Below are 26955 nucleotides of genomic sequence, written 5' to 3'. Positions count from 1 at the left end.
CATACATATTAAAAGTTCATGTTCATAGCTCAAAGTTTTGAAGTTTGAGTAAGTTCACAGTCCCCAAAAATGAACTAGTTTACATTATTCCTTCAGTTTTTTCAACTTGATGTGTTGTGTCAGATTTGTTGCTGAGGTGGTTGACGTTCGGATCCACACATTCTCACTCTGACCTCGTCACATATTGACGTTTGGTTTCTACGTCCACATACAACATGCAAGGTACCCTGGGTGCGTTGGTTGATGCTCTGGGACACCGTGTCAAGTTCTGCCTGTTGCATGCATTGTCTTCATTCAAAATACACTTCCGTTTTCACAGTAAATTTAACATTTGCATACAGTCTTTCAAAATAAACGCACTACATCAGTACAACACTGCAAATTTTTTCATTTTTTTCCTCCAACAAGTAATGCACATGGTCGGGTTTAGGCAACAAAAGCAAGTGGTTAGGTTTAGGAAAAAAGAACAGGGTTTGGCTTTAGACTCTTACAGGACGTGAACACCACTCTCTCAGCTGAAAGTTGACGTTTGTTGGACCCATCCACCTGCCCCACTCAGACTTTCGCCGCCTTACCTCTTGTCCTTGTCCTGCCGTGTTTCCCTTTGACGCCAGTGAGCACCATTAAACTATAATGGCACCTGGCCGCGCATCATGCTCAGGTTAAAAGCTGCCTTTTTTTGTTGGTTTCTGACGCCACAAGTCACTGCCCAAGCACCAAATTTTGATGACTTTGGGATGAGACCGGGCTCTTCGGATATGTTTTTTTAGACCCAGTGGGCACAATTATCAAAAACAGTGTGATTATTCAGAATACACTGTCATATACTCATGTGAACTGGTCTCCAGTATTGGTAGCTGCATTGTCTGAAATGCCAGTTGAACTAGTCATGTGGTTGTTGCGTTGCAGTCGGTTCCTCTGTCGAATCGTGTTGTTAAAATGTGTAGCACCCCCCTCCATTGTTAGGGTTAGAGATAAGGTTTGGTTTGGATTTTATTATGGGGAAACACATATCAACGAGGAAACAGTCTTTGACACACCATCAGCATGCTAGGTGACAAACCCTTGCGTTCATATGGAAAACAGTGAGTTATCTCCGTGGGAGTTAACTACACTCATGTTTACAGTCATTAGTTTTAAATGGATACATTCAGTTCACTGTTCACCAAAAGCTTGAGCATATTCAAGAGTGCGCTCAAGCACAGCACTGGGTTTTGGAAAGTGAGCTAATGATTTAAGTTTATTTTAGTTTAAACATTCTCATTTTATGACTCAGATATTATTGCAGCTATTTACTAGCATTAGCCGTACTAGCCCCCAAAGTGAAATAAACGGATAAAATACACACAAATAAACTGAGTGTGTTTCCTTTTATCAGTTGTTTCTCTATTTGCTTGTGTTGCAAAACAAAATTGACATCTATCAATGCTGCATCAATTATGCTGCATGTGTGCTGTCAAATTGAAGGAGATGAGTTCTTTATTTTTGCTGTGTTTTGGCTGTGTGTTTGCCTTAGTTGCGTGTGTTGAGCTCTCAGGGCCACCGTACACTGATGGGGTTGTCAACCTTGCGACAGAGGGGCTTTGTCGAAGAGTTGCACCTTTTGTCAACAAAATGTCAGCTGGAAATGACAGGAAATGAAATATTATTTTTTTTGTGCACAAGAGGTACTTCATTTCAGTGGCTTTTGTCTTGGTGATGCGAAATAAAATGGCATTAGCAAATAATTTTTTAAGTTTTATTTTTAATTATTTATTTTTTCTATTCATTTTATTTTGTGTTGTCGCATTTTTAGTCTGCTGACGTTTTTTAGTTGTGATAACTAAGTGTTTGCTTCATTGAGTGGACACATGGTTACAGGAGCAGATAGACAGATATCATCGTCAGCTCTTATCCCTGCTCTTGATCCCACCATATCCACTCCAGATCTCTCCTAAAGCAGGTACTTTTTCTGGAGGAAATGGAGGCTAGAAACCAGATTATTTCCTGCTCCTCCAAATAATAATTCTTGGGTGCTTCTTTTCACACCTGTCCCAAGCTGCCGGACACTTTACCATCAAGGAGTGGCGACAAAACGGTTGTCATTACAGAAAAATTGAGTGTTTACTTGTTGTTTTCCTGCATGTGTTTACTTAAACTGCACTGAGGCATGAGATGGTTGTGTCCATGTGAGGAGGCCTCAGCTGTAAGGAGGTTGATCTGGCTTTATTCACCCATTTTGCAGACACAATTGTGCGGTGTAAATATGGATATTTATTCATTTCAGTCAGGGCATCCTGGTCATCAGAGCTTGTTTATCTTCTTCTCATCAGGACTGAGATCCCTGCACTCAACACATTATTGATAACCATCTAGAGTAATGGACAAAGCCCTGGACGCATTGAATGAAAAGAGACATGTTATGTAAGCTGTGGAGAATCCCTCTCATCTCTCAGGCTGCGAGACAACAAATAGCCATCTTCCCTCCCCAGCTGGCCGCGCAGCCGCCGCACTAAAGCAACAAACTAATAAAGCACTAGAGGTGGGGTGTAATTGATGGTTTTGTGTGAAATGAAATGACCCCGTCGACATCTTTAGCTCACCTCAAGCCTCTCAGCCTCGCACATATACGCACACTGTTTCACTCTCTCCATCTCTCTCCCTTTGTGTTTGTGTTGGCCAAAGCACGTGTTTGAAAAGGTCGTCACCTGCGACACATCGGCGATGAATAACTGCCTGAGAGGATGAGCTGCTTTGACTGTTTCTTGGAGCTGGAAAACATGTGTTGCAAAGCGTGGTAGTCCGTCTCCAGAGTCTTTTTTCTTGTGTAATAAGCTGTAAACACACCTGAGTGATGAGTCACATCACTGGAGAGCTGGGATCTACTAACATTATCAGGCTGTTAACAAGGAATGCGTTTAATGGAAGCTAGTTTGAGAGAGCACGTTCCTCCCCCCCGATGTAAACCATACCATATGGAGGCTATATGCCAGGCTCTCTTCTGCGATGGTCGGGATGTAAATCTGTATGCACAAAGCTTTCACATACAGTGAGCTGATTCTGTGGGTAAAAGACTGAGATTCAGGATGTTTCTTAGCTCTTTAAAGGCCCTCTCAATGTTCTCTCAACTTTACCCACACTGACAGATCATCATCTCGAGCACACAGTTGAAGTACATTAAAGGGACAGTACATATTTTTCCTCTTACCTGTAGTGCTGTTTATTAATCTGATTGTTTTGGTATGTTGGAGATATCGGCCATAGAGATGTCCTCTGCCCTCTTAAAAAATATGGAACTAGATGGCACTCAGCTTGTGGCGCTCAAAGTGCCAAAAACATACATTTGAAAAGCTCCACAGTAATGTCTCTTTCCAGAAATCATGACCCAGTTACTTAAGATAATCCACAGACCTTGCTATGAGCAGTGTCATGTAGGAACAAGGGGTGAGCCGAATACACGGATGAAACGAGTATCACCGCGTAACGTGTCAGTAAATAGTTTTTTAATAAGTAATAATTATGGCTTAAAATAAAAACTTCTGGTTTGGTCCCACCTATTTCCAGTTTAAACCACACCTACTTCTAATTAAAAAGCCACCAATTCCGAGTACAGATGCAGATACTAATAATTTAGTTAGTTGAACAGATAGAGATAGAGATACAGGTACAGATACAGTTGCAGATACATATACAGTTATAGATACAGATACAGATTCAGTTACAGATTCAGGTACATACAGACACATATACAGCTACAGTTACAGATACAGATACAGATACAGTTAAAGTTACAGTTACAGATAGAGATAGAGATACAGGAACAGATACAGTTGAAGATACATATACAGTTATAGGTACAGATACAGATACATATATAGTTACAGATACAGTTCCAGATTCGGGTACATACAGACACATATACAGCTTTAGTTACAGATACAGATACAGTTAAAGTTACAGTTACAGATAGAGATAGAGATACAGGAACAGATACAGTTGAAGATACATATACAGTTACAGATACAGATACAGATACAGTTACAGATACAGTTCCAGATTCGGGTACATACAGACACATATACAGCTACAGCTACAGTTACAGATACAGATACAGTTAAAGTTACAGTTACAGATAGAGATAGAGATACAGGAACAGATACAGTTGAAGATACATATACAGTTATAGGTACAGATACAGATACAGGTACAGTTACATATACAGTTACAGATACATATACAGGTACAGTTACATATACAGTTACAGATACAGGTGCAGATACATACACAGATACAGGTACAGATACAGATACATATACAGTTACAGATACAGGTACAGATACATACACAGATACAGGTACAGATACATATACAGTTACAGATACAGAATCAGATACAGTTACAGATACATATACAGTTACAGATACAGAATCAGATACAGTTACAGATACATATACAGTTACAGATACATACACAGATACAGAATCAGATACAGTTACAGATACATATACAGTTACAGATACAGATAATGGTGTACTTGCTCATCCCGCAGACGGAAGCGTGCATCTACTGCTAGCTCACCTAGCACCACTGAGCTAGCTAACGTTAACAGCTCAGCCAAGGAAGATGCCATTCATGTTTATATCTCATGCTGTCATGAGCACGAGCCGCTGTTCATTAGTAGATGCATGCTGCCTGTATGTGCTGTTTAAAAATGTTTAGTTTAGAATGTGCATGATGCATAGCGTAACATAATTTATGAACTAGCACATAATTTAATAAATACATGGATAAATAATTTAATTTATCAAGGTTAAAAAATAAATCTCATGTGATTGAGTTGATGTATAAAAGGTGAAATGTACATAATTACAAGGGTTGAAGCTACTAAAGCATTAGTTCATAATTTACTTATTTGTATCTGTGGTGGAACTAATGTTCATTGTCAGGTGTATCGTCAGAATTTGCTGTTACAGGTATAGCACAGTGTTGGGGATGTCTTGCTAGGCTCAACCATTTATTTTTTTTATGTCTGAGGCCGAAAAGGATGGTCAGATAGTTGGTGGGAGAGACATTTGAAGGACTTTAAGAGCTTTGGGAAACTCTTTTCATAACAAGTAGCCAACAAGGTATTTTATTCCACTTTGTTGCTCATGTTCATGCCGACCACCATTTTGTTTTCACCTCTGTCATGTTACACTTTGTACACTGTATTGATGCATTTACTGTGATGTTTATTCCTAACAATAGTTTTCATGGCGTGGCAAGAAGGAGATGTTTCAGAGAGACAGAAATCCCTGAATAAACACCTGTTTGAAAGAACCAACCTGTGTCTGTTGTTGTGACAGGAGCTACACTTCCTTCTGCGCAGTGATACAGTTGGCAGGTGTAGTTCGGCAGAAGGAAAATAGTTCCTACATGAAACTGCTCACAAAAAGGTCTGTGGATTATCTTGAGTTTGAGACATTGCTGCTGAGCTTTTCAAATGTATTTTTGGTGCTTTTAGCACCACAAGCCGAGTGCCATCTAGTTCCATTATATTGGAGAGGACGCAGACATCTCTTCAGCCGAAATATTCAGCACTCTGCAACTCACACCACAACAATCTAGACTGATAAATAGCAACTCAGGTAAGAGGAAGAATATGTGTTTTTGATTGTGGGGATGAACTGTGCCTTTAAGTCCAGAAAGCACTACAGTTTTTAAATATTTGTTCCAGGTAGTTTGTTGTTGAAGAATGGCTTTTAGCATGGGGCCTGTTTATGGTTAAGTTTTGACAACTAATTGTATATATTTATTTAGGTTAGTTTTAGAGGGGTTACTAATCAGAATTATGTAAATTGATAACCCCCCCAAAAAAAGTCTGGTGACTTAAGTAATTATTTAGAAACATGCTCCACCAATAGAAATGTCTGTTAATGGTGAAGGTACTGTTGATAACTATAAAAAAGAAAGAAAACCAAAAAGTCCTTTGGTTATAAACTGTTAGTCAGTATGATAAATCTACCATCATTTAATTAAAGATTTGTTGAAATTATTAAATCAGTATCAGGGGGTTTTTTTTAGACATTTTCAATAAAAAATACAGTCACTAATCAGGTAAATAGAGAGTGACACTGATAATATTAGTAATAATGATTCACCAGAGCAAAACAGTGGACACCGATAAAAGTCACTGTGGTCACTGGCGGTAGGACAAATGCTCAAAATGTGTATCTAGATGGAAGTGAATGACATTTCAGACATTTCAGATTTCTTTATTGTCATTGTACAAATACAATGGAATTTAGGTGCACTTAAGGTCCAGGCTCATATATAAAAAATAAGTCATAAATAGCAATAAAAAGTGATTAAAAAAAAGATAGCTAATGCCTCCATTCAAATCACATTCTACACAATTGTAGATATCATACACTCATGCAGTTTAAATGGGATTTTAAAAAGTGCTTATGGATATTATTGCACATAAAATAAGTCACTGCACTCAAGAAAAAGAACTGTGATGTGTTTTAGTGAGTTTGCTTCAGTCCAGAGTTCAGTATGTGAATAGCTTTGGGGTCGAGACTGTTTATGAATCTTGTGGTGTGTGTTTTGATGGACCTGTAGTGTTTTTGGAGGGCGATGGTTCAAACAGGTGATGAGCAGGATGTACAGGAATAAGTCAGCTCCAGTGTCGACTTTCACTATAATTTGACATCTCTTCTGTTCGGCAGAGACTCCTGTGTGGTCTGTTCAAAAGGATTGTTGCTGTTAGTTTCCAAAGAAACTAAGAAATACAAAAAATATATATTTTTTCCTCAAGGTTAGAAGTATGTCTTAAAAATTAGATTCTTGTAAAGATTTTTCAAGTCACCTCCACCCGTTATTCAGCTCGAGGTGAACACCTGCTATGAAAAGGGAAGGTTTCTGTAGCAATAAATAAATAAAAAAAAAGGAAAATAGCTACAAAAAAATATTATACAAACTCCAAGGTTAATGGTTCATCTCAAAATTAATAGTTGACTTCTTAAACTTTATTAAAATAGAAGCTTTAAAATGAAAAACATGCACAGAGCCAGACAAATCACAAAATTAGAAGTCAAATAATAAAGATAACAAACATACAGACAGCAAGAATATGGAAGAATAATGAGGACAGACAATAAATAACACACAGTGTGAATAAGATCTTTAAACAACAACTGCTGGGGAAATGCAGTCTTACTGATTAATGAGTATTCTCAGTCTTTGAATTAGACGTTTCTTCCAGAGTTTGGGGCTCTTTTGACTCAATACTTCAAGAGAGCGTCATCACATGTTCAACAGCCCAGTTTATAAAGCATCACCAAAATGGGTCAACAACGATACTAAATAATGAACATCTCAAACTGTTTCTACACTGATTTATTATAAAATCGCTGCTTCCATGTCAACAGGAATATTATAAATGAAGCATTAAAACAGGGATTTTTAATGTTTAAACACTTGAGCATGCATACCTTAAACTGTCCTCCACCAGGCTGTGTGCATTGTAAATGAATGTATGAATGAATGGAAAGGAGACATGCTGAGACTCTGACCAATAGCAGTGTCTGAAAGCGAGCATCATCCATACCTCTTCAGTAAGATAAAAGCTTCGCCCTGCTCATATACCTCCGTATCGTTCACTTCAAAGCTCTCGGAGCAGTCAGAGTGTATTCTCAGAATATTTATTAATTCAACCCTGAGCTAACTTGATTTTAAAAGCAGGCATCTCCTCTTATTACAAGAGGATTGCATCATTAGCTGTTAATAACCCCCTGCATTATGGTTTGATAAGCATGTGGAGAAGACAAAGTTGCATGTAGCTACAGCGGCGGAGGAAGTGCTCAGATCCTTGTGTAGATGTAGCAGTGCCACACTGTGATAATACATTACAAGAAAAATCCTGTATTGAAAATGCTATTGAAGTCCTACAAAGATATCCCTAATGCATCAAAAGAACTCAGTACTTAAAAATGGTCCTTGTGGATGTATGTTATTATATTATATATTATATTTTTAGAATATTCTTACTGATGCATTAATATATAAGCAGCATTTACTGTTGTAGGTTTTTGGGTTTTTTTTAAGGCAGAGCAGTTCTTGAAGGAGTAATGTGAAGGACTTACTGGCATCCAGCAGTGAGATTGCAAACATCTGAATACGCCTCCGCTCACCCTACCTTTTTAAGCATGTAGAGAATCTATGGTGGCCTTCAGGTGACATAAATACACAAAATGTCCCCTCCAGACACAGTGTTTGGTTTGTCTGTTTTGGGTTGCTGTAGAAACATGGTGGTGCAACATGGCTGTTTCTGTGGAAGAGGACCTGCTCCCTATTTGGATGTAATTGGCTCAGTCTAAGCTAATAAAAACACAACTATTATTAGTTTCAGGTGATTATACGCTAATGAAAACAAAATTGTGAATATTATATTGCATTTCTGTCAATATTTCCCCGTAAAACCAACATACTGGTCCTTTAACTACTTAGGCTTACAACTAATGATGTTGATGACAGATTTAGGCAATATCACACAAGAGGGAGTGCTGTTGTGCTGTATATCAGAATGCCTGTGATTCGGTTGTACTGTATGCACAAGGCTCCAGGCTGAGTGCTGAAGATAATCACAGCTGTGCTGATATTCGCTAGTACAACCTTGAGTGTTGTAAGTGCCATTTGTTAACAATAAAAAGCAACAACAGTTTGTGATTTGTTTATTTCATGATTTATTTGGCTTTGCCAGCACAAATAGTTCTGCAACTGGACCGGGACTGTGCTGTTGCTTAGCAACACATAATCATTCCTGCACACTAGCTTAGCCTACTACTGTGTGTAATGCGGAATTTATCCTACTATAAGATTTTGTTTTGTCAGTGAACCATGTAAGTTATAATGGCTGAAATTTGTAACTTTACCTTTGTTAAATGTTGCTGTTGCCCCTGGCTTCATATGAGTAAAGGAAATCTCTGTTGCTAGGCTAATTTATACAATGTAAAATGCTATAGGCTTGTGCTAAAATCATTAGCATGTTGTATTTGTGGGGAAAATGTGTCCAGATAAAGACAAGTGCTTTGTCTGGGAATGCTGCGAGTTATAGTGAAGCCGATTTGTGTAGTTGTGAAATTGTTGCTCTTAAGCCGTGTTTAATGTGTGTTTTGATTCAACTAAACTTTACAGTGCTTCACAGAAACCCTGAAGCCGACTAGTGTTTTGGAGGTGTAACTGCAGAGTGACACAGACACATCACCGCACAAGTATAAATGCTCACAATGGCGTAGGCTTTGCATAGAGCTGACGCGCACGTATAAATCCTGCTTAAGTCTACATGTTACCACAGACCAGCTACTTTGTATCATAAAGGCTTCATCTGTGTGTTTCTATGTACTTTGCGACCAGTGAAATAAGAGTCTGTTGACAGTTGCTTTGGTGTCATGTGTGTGATGTTGACAAGTTAAGCTTAATCAGTGTGTTGCATCGACTTCTGATGTCATATGAGCATACATGGAGATTTACAGTGAAGTATTCAGGCTTCTTTCCGTCCCTTCGTCCTTCTCTCACGACCATTCATTATTCAACTCTGTTATTTGAGGATATATGTTCCTCACTGCAGTGCAAAGTTTCTTCTGACGACCTTTAATGTTGGCTAATTAACGGTTCATGCAATTAACGGATCAAAGTGATACATGCATAGTTCAAAGTCCTGGTGCTGTTATACTGTATATCAGCACACATGAAATGCCTCCTATCCAGTCATATGGCTTGGTCAAAAACTAACTGTTGTATGATTGTATTTTTTGGCATACCAATTCAATTCAGTCCAGTGCTTAAGTGACTGCAGCCATCCTTGAAATCAGCACTTTTCAGTCCTGCCCTCAGGGCAAAGGTAGCCCACAGAGTCCCTTGTGCAAAGAAAAACATCTATTGAAAATTGTTTGTCCTTGTTGGCATAAAATATCCTAATCAGAAAGGACAGTCAGTTTTAAGGCCAGCTTTCTACTTCAGCATGCAGCACTTTATATCGATTTATTTACCTCAGTTCAGTCCTCACATTGAGTACCTGCAACTCCTTTTAATATAGCTTATATTGTGTATTGTGTTTTTATGTAAATGTGTTTTAATATATTCTTTTTAAAATCAGATTTTGCAGATGGAAACCAAAAAGAAAGTTCTGAGGTTTTTTTGCATGCAAAAGGTAAACAATGAAGTATTTTCTACCCTGTTTTATTCCATTTTTTTATTAATCTACTGAGTGTTTTCTTGATTAATTGTTTGGCCTGTAGATTGTCAATAAATACGGAGAAATGTCTATCATAGTTGCCCAGAGTCCAAAGTTATATAAAAGTCAACATACCTAATGATTCAGAGTCTGCAAATGGTTATTGACATGTGTAGTGACCGTTTCAACATACCAAAGTTCCTAGGCTGCTTAATTTGTGAGGTGTCTCGGTTTTGACTCGTCTCATATTTTTGTTCCCTCTCTGGAGATCCACACTTCAAAAGGCTGAACGAGGTTTATTGGGAATCCAAAAAAGAGAAACAAAGCGACAGGCCAAGTCATGAATGACTCGTTATTCTACCTCAACACTGCATAACGCTGTTAAAACACTTACTACGATCCAATTCTTCTCCAAACTTGAGAGCCACCCGGGGTCAGAGGTGAGTCGGCAGACAGTCTACCACAACGAGTCCTCATGTGTGAAGAAGCCTACGAGCAAGTCGCCCCCTCGTCTGTGCCTGGGACTGGATATCTGGCATGCTAGAAAACTGAAGAAGTCTGACACGACTGACAAAGAGCATCAGCCAATGAGAGGCGGGATACTTCCCACGTCAGCACGCAGGAGGACGGAAGAAATGTGAGGACAAGCTGCAGGGTTGACACTTGCCAGGTCCGCTTATTAGCCGCGACTTTGGGCTTGTTTCTAAAGTGGAGTTGCTTATTTGGGCTTGCTCTCTAAACGTCACCTTCCTCTATATATATCCGTCTAATAAGTTATTTAAACACATTGATAGTCGCTTCTTTTGGGCTTGTTCCCCTAAGCCCTGGTTCATTGTTTCTCTCCCAAGATCTGGCAACACTGACAAGCCGGCAAGCAACAACAACAATGGCGACAACACAGGGAACGCGTTGTGTTTGGACCCAGGCCCTGGAGGCAGATCTGATTCAACACTGGGAAGAATATCCAAGCCTTTACGATGTGTCGTCTCCAAGTTAAAAAACGTAGTTTGGTGACGTCACTGCGTTATCTGGGGCTCTGTTGGCAAGGTCTTGGTGGAGAAATCTTGGGTGTGCACACACAGGTCGTAACGCAGTTGGCGAGACTCCCGCTGACAGAAACACACGTCACCAGGTATGAACACTCAAAAGATTACGATAGTCTCTGTGATGCAAAATCACGGTGAAAATCGTGTAATGTGAACTAGGCTTAAGCCAGAAGCTAGCAGCTAACAGTGATAACAGTGACAAAGGTAACGGTCCTGACTGAGCTTACAGTGTTAATCTGGAGCGGAACAGAAGGGTGGGTGCTACACTTCCAAGACAATGCCATCCCGATATAAGTGGTAACCACCCATAACCGCTGTATGAGCACAGTGCAGAGTGGTGGTGATTGGCCAGCCAGAAGGAGCATGACTGTCTACCACAAAGAACAGAGAAGCTCAGATTAAGACACACACATAGGTAGCATGACACTATATCTTTACATAGCAAAATGTTCGCTGCTGTTTTGATGTTCTGAAAGTTGTATACGGAACCTTTAAGATAATGACAAGCAGCAAATCCTTAAATTGAGAACTGGAACCATCTCAGCATTTTGCACAAAAAATAATTTCAGGGGAAATCACTCATCAAAATAGTTGCTGGCTCATTTTTCTGTTGATCAACTAATAGTTTCAGCTCTAAATTTACATTTTCACAGAGAGGCAGTTCAATGTATAATAATGCATCAGGTTTTTAAAAGCCAATCACATATTTTGTCTGTAAAATTATAAAATTACATTCACTATTGCTGTCAAATAAATTCAGTGGCGTAAATAGTACAATACCCCCTCTGATCTGTAGTGGAGTAGAAGCAAAAAGTGTAATCAAAAGGAAATAGTCAAGTTGCTCTTAAGTACAGCACTGGAGTTAATGTACTGCGATACATTCCACCACTGGGCAGCTCCCAGACAGTAGCAGGTCAGAGTCACAGAAGTCAAAAAACACAACTATTGGACCCCTGAATTCCTCAGCACATACCTATCTCTGCAGGGTTCCCGCCAAACTAAGCATGCTTTGCACAACCTGCAGGAGGACGTAACGTAAAGACACACAGCGGAGGCTGGTGGGAGTGTCTGGAGCGAACTCTGACAACAGTGCCACAGCACGCTTTCACTCCAACAAGCTTGTAAAAGACTGAGCGGCTAAAGATAGACACAGGCGGCCAGAGGGACAGCAATAAATCAGTCGGACACCCTGAGAGCTCGACGAGAAAGGGTCCCTAGATAGTGGAGGTTAGCTTGCTGCAATTACGCTGATCTTCAGCCTGTCATTGAACTAAACCCGTCTCAACATGTGACCTAAAGACCTCGCGGCGCAGTGGGCTCTGAGGCCTTTTGTGGTGCTTTAATGGTCCTAATAATAACAAAGATTTGTCATGCTTTTAATGTGCTAACAAGACTAGCATTAGCTCTGTAGGAGAATCCTCTCCTGCCTATGTGGTTGATCTTTGCATCTAAAGGGCCTCCACATTCCTGGCTCAGCTGGACATTCAACAGGCCACCACCTGCAGCATGTCAACAGACTGCATGGGGTTAACAATCCCCCCCCTCACTGGGAAACCATTTACCATCACCCTAACTGGAAGGTGCTGTAAAAATAGTGTCTGTAAGCACTTAAAGGTCTCAGTGAACGCTATCTAATAACAAAAAAACATCCCTGGCAAAGAGAGGAGTCATTGAAAATGTAATTTTAAGCTAAACAGCAACACAAAGCAAAGAACAGAGATTATGTTGTACACAATAAAGAGACAGTACCAAAGAGATGTTCAGGAAGCTCAACACAAAAGGCTGACATCTTTGACAGACATTTGCCCACCATGGCTGTGAGTGCTAACAGTGGGGGAAGGAGAGACACGCCGTCTTGTCTCAGCTGTCACTTCAGAGCCCGTGGTGGGAAAACGTGAGAAAAAAAAAAAAAAAGCCCACACTCTCAGTCACATCCAAGATCCCTTCCACCACCAAAATAAAACCCCACTGGAACATCTTTTGTTCCTCTCCATCTCTTTGTCTCACTCTTATTGTTGCCTCGTTCAGGTTGGTGGGAGTCAGAGTGTGGCGGTTTGAGAGTTTGTGTCCATAAGTCGTCCTGTTGAAAAGATTTGAGTGACTGTATTAAAAAAAGCATCGTTAATTTTCTCTGGCAGCTGAATGCGCCAATCTGCTTTGATGTCTGATTCAAGAAACCATCCTTCGGCAAGACGGAGCTGGCTCACTGTGGATTACGTGCAAATGTGATTTCCATATTTGCATAACAAAGACAAGGCTGATTGATATTAGGAGAGATTGAGATCTTATCTGAGGCTCCTCCTGGTTTGCGCTTCGTTGCAGTTGCCTAGTAGCCAGCGACGCCCTCTTCATTTCCAATCGACATCACATGGCGCCAGAGGAGCTCACCCAGAATAACTGGACGGGCCTCTGGAGGCAACTGCTCACTAATGTAATATGTACGAGCTGAGTGGCCATCTCTTTCTTGGATATCACGGCAGAGAGTTAGTGTGAGAGATATTAACAGAAACACAGACACTCTTCATTGATGCTCGGGTGAATCTGTGCCTATATCACATGTGTACAGTACACAGAGACCCCCAGTGAAAATCTGACCATGTTTTCTGCATGAGCACAAATCAGTGTTCACCGCCGTGAAGAAGACTGGTTGATGACTCAGCCTCAAGGAGCGCTTGGAGATATCTGGTTAAAAGTCAGGCATGGCTGCCAGGAAACACTCCTCGTCTTCATGGTCCAGGCGTGATCACTCTTCATTTGCGTGTGCTGCAGTAAATCAACCTTGTGGGTCTCCATTATGGGAACCCTTTGACCTTGTACATGCTCAACAAGCCAAACAGCATCACTCAGTGGACACACTCATCATCCATTATGGACTTTATCATTGCCTTTTAAAGGATAGCTTCAGTATTTTCCAACCTGGACCTCTTTCCCATGTTTTTGTGTCTAAGTGACTGATCGAGACCACAACTTTTAGAACTGGTCCAGTATTGAGCGAGAGAGCTGCAGCCAACAGCCATGAAACAGGCATCAATGTAACCGATTGGGGCATTTGTGCACCGTCAGTTTATGTCCTGGCTTTCCCTTTTGTTAAAGCAGAAACAGCTCTGAAAGTGCTATTGTCAAACCGAAAAGCGTTATTGTAAATAAGCAATAATTTTATCCTTGTAAAACACACTTCATTCAAAGTCAACAGAAACAAAATATTAGATAGATAGATAGATAGATAGATAGATAGATAGATAGATAGATAGATAGATAGATAGATAGATGTGGTTTGGTTGAAATAAGCTCTTAATTTACCTGATTAGATGTTAAAATATGCGAAAAATCATTGTAGGTCTACAGTCACATTCACCTGACAGGGACATGTTAGACTACTGAATACGTAGCAGATTCAGATTTTACTCCAAAAATATAGTAATTAAAACTAGTCCATAGCCACTGGTAGCTTTGTCACCTTCTACCTATGCCAATCCTCAATGCCTATGTGCAGTTTCATATAGATTGACCACGTCAGTGAGTAGAAAAATGTGGGACTGACAGATTGACACAGTGACAGTTTCTGTGATTATGTACAGCATACCATACCGTGACTTCCAAAAGAGAGTCATACCAAAAATCTGAAAAAAAAACAAAAAAAAACCATTGGGCCACAGGGGGAGCCACAGCGATCGGTCGCATTTTAGCCATTTTTAAGCATTTTTCTGTTGTTAAAGCGCCACCCAGTTGCCAATTAGAGTTACATTTCTCCAGTCACCTTGAGGCGTCCTGTTCTACATATCTGCCAAGTTTAGTAAAAATCGATATGGCGGTTAGGCCTAGATAAGAAATTAGCTCTCTAGCGCCCCCATTTTGTTTGAACGTGTCGCTTGCCCCAATCGCACCAAATTCAACAGTGCACATCTTTCAGTCCCCAGCAATACACCTGCCAAGTGTGAGGTAGATTGGATGAACGGTTTCCGAGATATGCGGAGGAATAACACACACATTCCCACACAGACAGAGGTTCTGTGCTTTATAGTTATAAAGTTATATTGAGTCTGGTGGCTTTGCTGATAGCGAGTTCAGGGCTGGTTCTGGTTAAACAAAGAGGATCTCACTCTCTGACAAAAAGGGCTGTCTCTGTGGGTCCTTTCCATAATGCTGTCAGATACAAAAATTTTCAGTGGATGTAAACTGACGGTGCCAAATGCCCTAAATGGTTACATTAAAGTCTGGTGTGTGGCTGCCAGCTGTAGCGCTCTCTCTCAGCACTGGACCGATTTAAGGAATTATTGTTCCCATTAGTCACACATAGAAACGTGGGAAAATGGGATCCAGGTTGAAAAAAAACTGAAGTTACCCTTTAAGCCTTATCAAACATATATATTTCTTTTTATCTGATCTCTATTTGTCACACGAAGCCCTTTTCCTTTTTCAGTTTTATAGCGGAGTAAAAGGTAATGTTCCCACGGCCGAAAGCAGCGTGATTACTTAGCAGAGTGGACTTGAGAGGATCAGGTACATAAATCAGCTTTTAAAAAATACAATAAAGATGAGACAGCGACTGAACCCGCTTTTATAGGCTCTACCTCTGAGTTTTTAAAATCCCTGATTCAGGCAGCTACAGAATATCTGAACGGAGTCTCCTTTGGATGTCAAAGATTACAGATTCAGACGTAAGAAGTTCAAAGTAACAGCAGCCTTGAGATTGTTTGATGGGCTGATATCTCTTCAGCCTTGTGCTTTGGTGCTCCACTGAACTACAGAGGAGCATCTCTGCTGCTCCAGTACTTTGCTCAAGGACACTTCAGCCTCATCACTCTCTATGTATGGTCATTATTTCATCCCCGGTCATGCTCTAACTTACTGAACTGACATGACAGTCGCACACAGTGTTACAAAAGACTTTATATAGTCTGAACTTAACGCTGACATTTGCCTGTTTCCCCATCTGCTGACCAAAGCTTTGTTCTCCTTTCTAAATGCCATCCCAAAGCTAAAAAGTCACAACGACATCTTGGATCAAAGGCAGCTCATGGCTTTTTGTGGCTTTTGAAAATGATCCATGTGCTGCAGTCCGTCAGACAGCGGGGCTTGATAGGAAGCACGGGAGCATAAGAATCATCATCAGTGCTACTCACCGACCCACTGAGAATAATCAAAGCAGGAGAAAATATCAGGAGGGAGGCTCGCTTTCAGGCGACGTCGCAGTTGGCTCCCATATTTCAAATCAGCTGCTATTGATTGATTCCCTGCTGACGAGGGCGGATTATGAGACAGTGGGCCCCTTGGCCCAGACATGCAGGAGGCCCCACATAGGAGCAAGACACACAGACTTTATTCTTGTTTGGCCTCTTTTTGTTGCTTTTTTGCATCTCTTTGTAGTCGTTACATCTCTCTTTGGTTTTGGGTCTCTTTGTAGACATTTTGAGTCTCCCCATGGTAATTTTGTTTTTCTGTAGTTGCTTTACATCTCTTTGTAGTCGTTTTATGTCCCTTTGTAGTCATTTTGATACTCTTTGAAGTCATTTTGTGTCTTGTTGTCATTTTGAGTTTCTTTGTAGTTGCTTTGCGTCTCCTTGTAGTTGTTTTGAGTCTCTTTGTGGTCATATTGTGTCTCTCTGTGGTCATTCTGAATGTCTTTGTGGACATTTTGAGCATCTTTATAGTCATTTTGTGTCTCTTTGTAGTTGTTTAGCATCTCCTTGTATTTGTTTTGTGTCTCTGTGGTCATACTGGTTCTCTTTGTGGTTATTCTGAGTGTCTTTGTGGACATTTTGAACACATTTATAGTCATTTTGTGTCTCTTTTGGTGATTTTGTGTCTCTTTGTGAACATTTCAGTCTCTCCATGGTAATTTTGTCTTTCTGTAGTTGCTTGACAACACTTTGTAGTCATTTTGTGACTCTTTGTAGTCATTTTGAAACCCTTGGTAGTCATTTTTTGTTGCTTTTTGGTAATTTTCTGTCTCTGTTGTCATTTTAGTGTCTTTGTAGTTACTTTGCATCTGTTTGTGGTCATTTTGTGTCTCTTTGTGGACATTTTGAGTTTCTTTGTAATTGCATTGTGTCCTTGTGGTTGTTTTGGGTCTCTTTGTGGTCATATTGTGTCTCTTTGCGGTAATTTTGAGTCTCTTTGTGGACATTTTTTGGTCATTTTGAGTTTCTTTGTAGTTGCTTTGCATCTCTTTGTTGTCATTTTGTTTCTTTGTGGTCTTTTTTTGTCTCTTCCTGGCTGGTACGTGTCCCTTGAAGTGACACGTTGACCTGTGTCTGGCAGGCCTGTTCAGTAATCCATTATTTATAGACAAGAAATATAATTTTGAAGTTGATTCTGTGAGAAACTAGTAGCCGATGTTGAAACTAGTAGCCGATGTTGTGGTTCAGAGAGGTTTAAGGATGGTTGTTTGTTGTCACGGTCTTCTACAAAAGACGACGATCAAAGACAGTCTGGGATAAGTGTCAGAAATTTGGGATGACCATCTCACAGTGGGACTGCTGTTACAACCTACATCTACTAACCAACCAATAGAAATGCAGTATGAAATGAGGCACTGATCAGCATGACAATGCTAAGTGCTAGTAGATGCTTATACACTTCAAACTCGTTGCAAAGTTAGCGTGCCAAGATGGCCTCTTTTCCCCATCCAAGACCACGTCCACATTTTCCTTCTCCTCTTCTTTAGACTTTTTCAACACACATAAATGCCACTATAGTAAGGGCTCGATTCATGTTTTCATTCTTGTTTTACCACTACAGCAGCGTAGATGGATGATGCACGTTGATGTCGTTTTGTTCTTGCACACTGATGTTGATGGACGTATGTCGTACCCAAGTTTAGTGGATCCGTGTCGCAGTGTAGCTTGAATTAAACTTCTAAGATAGCTAAAATCTCAGTCTGTAGGAGGCTTTAGATGGACCTGTGAGTAGTCCAGTCTGCTAGAGACAAAAGCATATACAAGTTTCTCTAGATCCTGTTTCGACATCGAGTCTCTGATTCTTGCAACATTTTTAAGGTGATAGAAGGATGATTTTGTCACTGATTTCATGTGACCACTGAAGGTCCGAATCCAAGATAACACCAAGGGGTTTAGCTTGACTTTTACTCTGCAAGGGTAAACTATCAAATTACTGTTTTGATTCACTCTCAACGCCATTTTCAAACACAGCAGGAAGTTGCTCCTGATAATATCCTTTTTTCCCCCACCAAATTTAGGGTGTGTGCTGCTTGGACGGAGATGCACAGTATTTTGACACAGCTTGTCATTGCATCATGCCAGCAAAGGGGCTAAAAGTAGCATCCACCTGGGTGTTGTACTTCCATTACCGCCAATGGAAGCTGATCCGACCTGAAGCTTAATGCCGATTGTAACCTTTCCCATTAACTAAGAAAAAAAACCCAGCTGTAGATGGTGGAGACCCAAAACAGAGCTAAAAGAGAGTGAATATTGGACATACGTTTGCCAAGAGAGCAGCATTTTTCAGTCTCTTGTAGTTGGTTTTTGTCTCTTTTTGGTTATTTTCTGTCTTTTTTTGTCATTTTGAGTCTCTTTTGGGTCAAGAGTTGCTAACACATTTATCATATCTGGGTGAAAATATTTCAGTGCTGTGTACACAGCTTGTTGCGTTACACCCAAGCAGTCAAAAATAGTGATTTAAGCATGTTTAAAGAATGACTTTGCTGACACCCATTAGTTTACTTTGGTGATCAATTGATGCAGTACTGTACAGATGTACTCCAGGACCCTTTGACATCACTGTTGGGTGTGGTTACAAGTTAGCAAAGCACTGTTCTGAGCACATCTATCAGTGATTGCAGCTGCAGTCAGAAACTTTCAACTAGAGAGGACAGACAAACATAACCTGATGTTAATTTACTTTTTAAAGTAAGGCACGTTGGAGGACAAACCAAATCCACATCACTGTGCTCAGTAGAGCCAAAGTTCAGCAGCGGTGTGGTCTCCATCTAAATGAGACTTTGACAACCTGGATGTGACAGTAATCAGACTGCCATCTGCTCACCCGAATGTGTCGGCAACATGGCCTGTTTCCCGAAATCCCTCAGCAAAATAAACTAGCCAGAGATCAGATTGTCTGTTCAAGGATGATGCATTAAAAATCGGCCTTGCAGGTAGAGTGGTGAGACGACTGAGGACATCCGTATTTGTTCGCTCTACTGTGCCAACACTGGTGGCGAGGACTGTGACAGATGGCACAGAAACTGTTTCCATCAGTCATGAGAAAGGCCCCTCAGTTGGCGTGAGTTGACTTTTGACTTGTTACATCACACAGTATGTCGCTCTCAGAGACGATTCCAGCTCGGACAGGGACTCACTCCAACACTTGTAAGAATATAAAAGGTAGAGGAAGCAGTGTCACAAACCGTGTCCCAACTTAAGAGCACAGTCTGAGCTGGAGTTTGACTTAAAGCCTCACCCCTTCTTAGAGCGTGACATGCCCCAGGGATGACCTCCACCACTGAAAATCACCACCTTGTCATATTGGCTGTTATGACTGCCAGTTACTGAGTCACCTCTCCAGTGGTAGATGGACTGAAACTGCAATACAATTTCAAGTGGTCAGAGGCTTGAGGGAGTGTTGGCCCAACTGACAGAGCGTGGCGAGATGAGCAAGCTCTGAAGCGAGGATAAACTTCAGTGGTTAGCGGGCGACGAGGGGGTGACACGCTCGCCTCTTTAAGCTCCGGTCATTTCATGGCCTGTTGAGATGTGTGTGGAGCCCTTACGGGGGGGGGGGGGGGCATTACATCTCGGCAGCACTGATAGTGGCATGTGTGATGAAACTAACTATCATCATTACAACTGTCGCCATCTTCACAAGCAGCAGCCAAATTCGTTCTGGTTCCTGAGTGTTTGATCATATCAGGCCTCTTGAAAGAAAAGTGTGTTGTTGTTGGAGGTAAGTGTTGTTTCTCTCCTGACCTCACCGCATTTCAAAAGATGTTGGCAATAAAATGGAAAGAAAAACTTATCCTGATGTTTTTGAATGCTGATATTTTGGCCTTTTTGCCATCCGTCAAATCTGTGCTTGCAGCAAAGTAGGGCAAAACAACACAGAGAATGTTAAGCTGCTGTATACTTAGATACTATGCAAAAAACGGTGTATAGACTCAAAAATAATTGCTTTTAATCATCACTTATCTTCACTCTGCCCTCTGCCTGTATTTTCTTGTTTCCCTCTTATTTTGCTGTGTTTGGCACATTCCTGGGCAGAGCACACAGGTGAAGTTGAGACTATGTCAAAAGGTAGCCCCAGGTGTCAGACTGTAAGCAGAATGCAGTCCAACAGGAAGCTACAAAAATAGCAGACATGGTGCAGAAAATACCTGCAAGTATAGCGAGGCAAAATGCCAAGCTTGGCTTTCACTTTCATTTTCGCTGGTGATACTTTTTACAAACAGTAGTTGACAATTCCTGCACTGTATCAGCTATGGGCAAAAAAAATCTTTCCGCAGTATTGGTTCCTTCAAACTGATTCATGTAAATGGATCAAACTTTTTGAACCTTTGAGTTTTGATAGTTTTTGAAAAATACAGTGTCAGCTTTTTCCGAGACAGACCATTAAAGTAAAGGCTAGGATGGCGCCATATCATCTTGTTCACTATAACACCGGTATAATTTTTGATATCATACACATACATATCGTGATACTCGTGATATGTTGACTTGTTGACATAATACTGTTACCCATGGTAACTACAATAATGGCTGAAAGTGAAAGTATTACAGACTCTGTGGTGGTTCCAAAAAGAGGAGCAGCTTCAGTAGTGTGGAATAAACTGTGGCGTCCTGAATGTTTTATGAACAGCCCCGGACTCTTTTAGCGAGTTACCTCGAGTTACCCTCCCTGCAGAGGGAACTCATTCAGCGGCTCCTCTGGCAGCAGCACAGCATCTCTCCTCTCTCACTGTGCACACAAAGGAATCAGTGTCGTCAAGTGATTTTGTCATAAACCTTTGGTAATGTCAATTATGGTTATGCTCGCAGCTCAACAAAAAACTACGTATATGTGAATGTGCAATAGCTAACAGCCTGTCACAGGTTACAGTGTGATGAGTAGAGGAGAAATGGCAGAGCATAAAGGTCCAGGTGGAAAAAACAACTCAATCATTTAGGATTTTGCTAAAAGAAGGAAATCACCTGTTAATTTATATAAAGATCCCAGCTGAATTTAGTATTTAGTTGAACTATTAATATTGTATACAGAATCTGAATCTCACTCTGAGTTACTGTTGTTGTTCACAATCAACAAAACAATGACACATCATTGTTGTTTAATTTTTACTTAATATTTGAAGGCAAACTGTAAAACTATATCACTTATTTTGTTGCAATTCTATTTTCTTAAATTAATCATAAAATATATTTTTTTACTAATGTGTCATATCATCAAGAATATCCTTATCGTAAAAAATACCCTGAATTATTGTGATATTATTTAGGGTCATATTGCCCACCAGTAGTAAAGGCACATCCGACGGCCAGTGCCATCCGCCCCACAAAACTTCTCTGCAGTTATTCACCAGTCATCATGTTTACATTAATAGAGATAAAATATTCATTATATTGCATTGATTCAGCATCACACTTGTATGTAGGTAGTCTATGTGAGCTCCATAAGATGTTTCAGAAGTGTCGTTGACCACTGATCTGTCGCTCTCTGTGGGGCAAGAGACGTCCCAGTTGCCTCCACAGCCTTGTGCTGCATTTGTGTGGTGTCGGAATAATCAGAAAAATGAGTTCCCGATCATATTTGATGGCTCAACTGATTCCTTTACTCTTCATTATCATGTTGTGTAAATGATCTGAGTAATAAAATGCAACACATCATCTTTAAACGTTCATGTTGTTTCCACATTGTGACTTAAAGCTCATGAACGCACAGAAGTTGAAGGAACCGTCCAAGGAGCATGTGAATGCACCAGTAGCCTTGACTGGTGGAGGTCCCGACTTGAACCTGATTGAATCATTCATTTAGTGCCATTACTGCAGTATGTGATGATACATAATGGATTCATAAGCACTTTAATGTTCAACAAGGCTGACCTGATTCAACCAGACACTAAAAAGAATCGTTTGAAAAGATTTGTCCATTCATTTTCACCATGGGTTTAATCTGCACCTCTGCTCGGCTTTATTTAGCTTTGTAGTGAGTTTCTGCTCATTGTTTAGATGTCTGGACCACAAATTTACTGTTTGTGTCACTCTCACTGCTCTCATAGTGTCGTATTGGACTCAACAGGTAGCTGTGTTCAGAGAAAAGGCTGCAAATTCCCACTGCACACTACCTGCTCAGCACCAAACAGTCAACAGGCACATGCTGTGTCTCAAATCGCCTACTTCTGTACTTACACTTAATATTTTGAGTGCATAAGTGCGCTCACATTGAGAAGTATGGAAAAATGCAGTGCACCGTGAGTACCCGGATGGTGCACTCAAAACGGTCAAGAAGTTGAGTGTGGAACTATGGACACTTCTTGCCCTCAATGGTCGCCATCTTGGCTATGTAGCGGAAGGGGAGGGAGCACTTTTCAAACTGGAAATGGCGGCTGAGGACTGTGCGACTGTGAACGTCGCTGCATTGTACAAATACATGTGTTTTTTGCACTAAGCACCACTGTACTGTTGTCGGCTATATGCCAGCAGCATGTTTATTGGGTTAATTTAGCATTCTGTAATGATTTGGTACCGCGAACAATATCGTGAATGCTAATGCTAGTTTGCTAACTAGCTAATTTGCGGTCGTCATTTCCGGTGAGTGCACAACGGCCGTGTTTGGTTTGAGACAACACTACTCTTTCAAAATTCGCGCACTACGGCAATAAGTACATAGTGCACATACTACATGGAAGTGTACTAATGGAAGTACGCGTTTCGAGACACAACAACAGTTAGGGACTAGCTAGTGAACATAGTGGAGCATTTAGCAGCTACAGAGCCATACACCCCCGTCAGGAGGTGGTAGAGACCAAAAACAGATCTAAAAGAGAGTGAATATTGGCCTTGCATTCATCAGGTAGCAGGAGACATGACTCCATGAATAATAATGTTGTAACGCAACTGTTTGCAAACAGTTGCCGAATCAACTTATAAGGTGATTCTGATGATGTGTAAAACTTTCTGCTGCCCCCAAGTGGCCAAAACAATCAGCTATAGCAGGTTAAAGTATATTCTGAATGCTATGTCGCCTCTTGTGTATGCGTTTTTAGCATCTTACTCCTTTTGTGTAGCACTTTGTTCAACGTGAGTTGTTTTTAAATGTGCTTTATAAATAAATTTGAGTTCAGAATTCTGACTTGGACAAACGCAACATCACCTATTTAGGAGGAGGATATGCATTCTCATTCACACGCTTTACAAAAACACTCCACAGCACTAGAGAAATGATTGAAAACACAGAGAGAAGTGTGGATGAATTAATGTTCAAACTGAAATAGTTAACGGTTAATAGTTCATGTGTGTCTTCACCGGTACATGCACAGGAGGAGCTGAGGACCACAGTCCCAAGTGCGATTGTATACACCATGGCAGTTTTATTAGCCGAGTCCCTCTTTCTCATACCACCCACTTTCAGAGCCATCCATTAATAGACAAAACGCCATTTGCACTCCAACAACGTTATCTTCACAGACTAAGTATGGTATTATGGCGAAAGGCTGCAGCACTGCTGAGAATAGAATAGAATTTGTTTGTGAACCCATGAATCAAACTGCTGTTTCTCTTGGCTTCACGGCCCTGAGGGAGGGTAGGTTACTCTGTAGCAGGAGACATTGTGTTGTGATGCTGGTGTGTCACTGTAAAAATAAAGTCTGCATTTTCACATATTGAGGCCCAGGCTGGAGGAATATTCTTCTTCAGGAGGATGATTGATGGACAGCAGAGCGAAGAGAGTGGGCAGATTGGAAAGCAGGCTGCTGCAGCGCCAACAACGCAACATGTGAACATATTATTCATGTTGCAAAATCATTTACAGAATAGGATTTGAATAATACCCAACCACTGCAACTACCTAAAAAGACACACAAAGCATTTCACCACTCCAAACTCTAAAAATCAAATGCAAGGTGACAGTAATTAGGAACACAGCGTGTTTTCTGCACACACCTGCATATTTAAAATATTTTCATCCATGTAAACTATCTTGAGAGCATCACTCTGGTCTATTTAATGAAGTCAGCTGAAACTAGATGATGTTTAGAGTACAGGCTCCCCCCTCCCTCTCCCTCATTTGTGTACAGTAGTAGTGTGTGGGAGTTATGCTTGGCTGGCCACCACAATCTCTCCAGGGTGCCAGCAAATTCTCCAGCGGGCCAAGGAGCCAGCCCGAGATAAATATACCGTATGCCCCGTTTTTCATGCAAAGAATCATGGGGACCCCTTGCTCTTTTAGCGAGGACTGTAGAAAACTCTCCAAATCCCCCCCTAGCAACAATTCATCAGCACCTGAGGTCGTGATCTAATTAGCTTTTGTTTGGATCTCTCGTATCCCTCAAGGCTGTTGTGGCGAGATTCCACAGCGTGAATCAGTCATTTGATAATTTGCAAGATAAACTTTTTGGACACATTTACTTTCGACTTCCAAGAGTACACTCACAAGTTCATTCCTGGAGTGAAATTGGGTGAAAGTCAGTAGCTAACTTTACATTTTGGCTGTCGTAAGGCCCAGAAAACCTATTTTTGTAATCAGATTTTTAGCACCAGTGATGGACATGAAGACTAACTTCTCTGACAAAGTTACGCAGTGTGGGTTGACTCACACAAGATATTTTCTGTAGTGTAGTTATCTCTTCTCACTCCTTGCACCGCTCAGGATTTAGCAGCATTTAAATTAAAATGTGACGTGAGGTTGTTTGCTTATCAAATCTGATCAGAATACACCCACACAGTCCTGATGAGGCAGATTTTGTGTGTTTAATTAATATTAAATTATGCCCAACCGTGCCTTTTCCTAAAGTTTACTCATTACTCACTTAGTAATGAATATTCATTGTTAAGGGCACAAACCTTGGTTTTTGAAACAAATTTTCAGGCAGTTTAAGTGGTGACTGTTACAGTAGCTACATACATGGATGGATTACTGAACAGGCCTACCATGCACAGGCTCAGGGGCCTTCCTGACCTTCACCTGTAAAATGTCACTCAAAGTAACATGTACTGACCACAAAGAGACTCAAAATGACCACATAAAGATGCAAAGGAACAGCAAACAGCCTAAAAAGATACAAAATTACCTCAGTTGAGACACAAAACAACCAAAAAAAGACAGAAAATAACCTCATAGAGACCCAAACAACTACAAAAGCACAGAAAACAACCACAAGTAGACACAAAATGGCCACATAGGGACACAAAATGATCAAAAAAGACACTAAATGATCTTAAAGAGACACAAAACAGCCACACGGAACCACAAGATGACTACAAAGACACAAAACAACCAATGAAGACAGTGATGACCTCGATACAAAACAAAATCACCTAAAAGAGACCCAAATGACTACAAAAAGACTCAAAACAACTACAAGGAGACGCAACATGACAAGTGAAAATGACACAAAACATCCAAAAAGACACAAAATTACCTCAAAGACCCAAAGGACTACATAGTGACACAAAGCAATCACAAATCGACACAAAAGGACCAAAGAAAGACACAAAATTACCTGGATATGATACAAAATCATCTAAAAGAGACACAACTACAAATACAAAAAGACAACTGCAAGGAGACAAACCAACCAAAAGGGATACGAAATGACCCCACAAGGAAACACAAAATGACTACAAAGTGACACAAAACAACCAGTGGAGACAGAAAATTACCTAAAAGAGACTCAAATGACTAAGAATATACTCAGAACAACTACAAGGAGACACAAAATAACTAATGAAAGAGACAGAAACAACCAAAGATACAAAATTACCTTAAAGCAACACAAAGCAACCAAAAAATGACATAAAATTACCTGAACAACTACAAAGTAACGCTTAACAACCACAAGGAGACAAAAATGGCCTAAAATCAACACAATATGACCAAAAAAAGACACCAAAGAGACACAAAACAACCAATGAAGACAAAAAAATAATCTCAATATGATACAAAATCACCTAAGAGACCCAACTACAAGAAGACTCAAGACAACTGCAAGAAGACACATACCAACCTAAAAGGATACAAAATGACCTCAAAGAGAACCAAGCGACTACAAAAGGGCAGAAAACAACGAGTAGACAGAAAGTGAACAAAGTGACACACAACCAAAAAAGACACAAAATTATGTCAGAGACAAAAACAAGTACAAGGAGACACAAAATGACAAATGAAAATAACACATACCACCAAAAAGTTACAAAATTACCTTAAAGCAACACAAAACAACCAAAAAAATACACAAAATGACCACAGAGACCCAAACAACTGCAAAGAGACACAAAACAATCACAAGGAGACACAAAATGACTACCAATTGACAGACTTGACCTAAAAAGACACAAAATTATCCCAGACACTAATCAACCAGAAAGGATACAAATGTACTTCATAAGGAACCAAACAACCACAAGGAGACAAAATGAGTATACAGAGACACAAAACAACCAGAAATTCACAAAATTTCCTCAATATGACACAAAATCACCTAAGAGAGACCCAAACTATTTTGAAGACACTAAACAACTACAGAGACACAAAACGACCAAAAAAGACACA

At 40.4% G+C, this 26955-nt stretch overlaps 1 long non-coding RNA gene across 1 annotated transcript in view; it reads left to right on the top strand.

Annotated features, from left to right (window-relative positions):
• The window catches only part of LOC144458452 (uncharacterized), a 206682-nt gene that overhangs the window by 153119 nt on the left and 26608 nt on the right, over positions 1 to 26955 (top strand). The gene's annotated exons all lie outside the window — the stretch shown is intronic.

Source organism: Epinephelus lanceolatus, chromosome 17, assembly GCF_041903045.1.
Source record: "Epinephelus lanceolatus isolate andai-2023 chromosome 17, ASM4190304v1, whole genome shotgun sequence".
Classification (NCBI taxonomy): domain Eukaryota; kingdom Metazoa; phylum Chordata; class Actinopteri; order Perciformes; family Serranidae; genus Epinephelus; species Epinephelus lanceolatus.
Note: the sequence above shows the minus strand (reverse complement) of the source record. Positions and strands in the feature narration are given on the sequence as shown.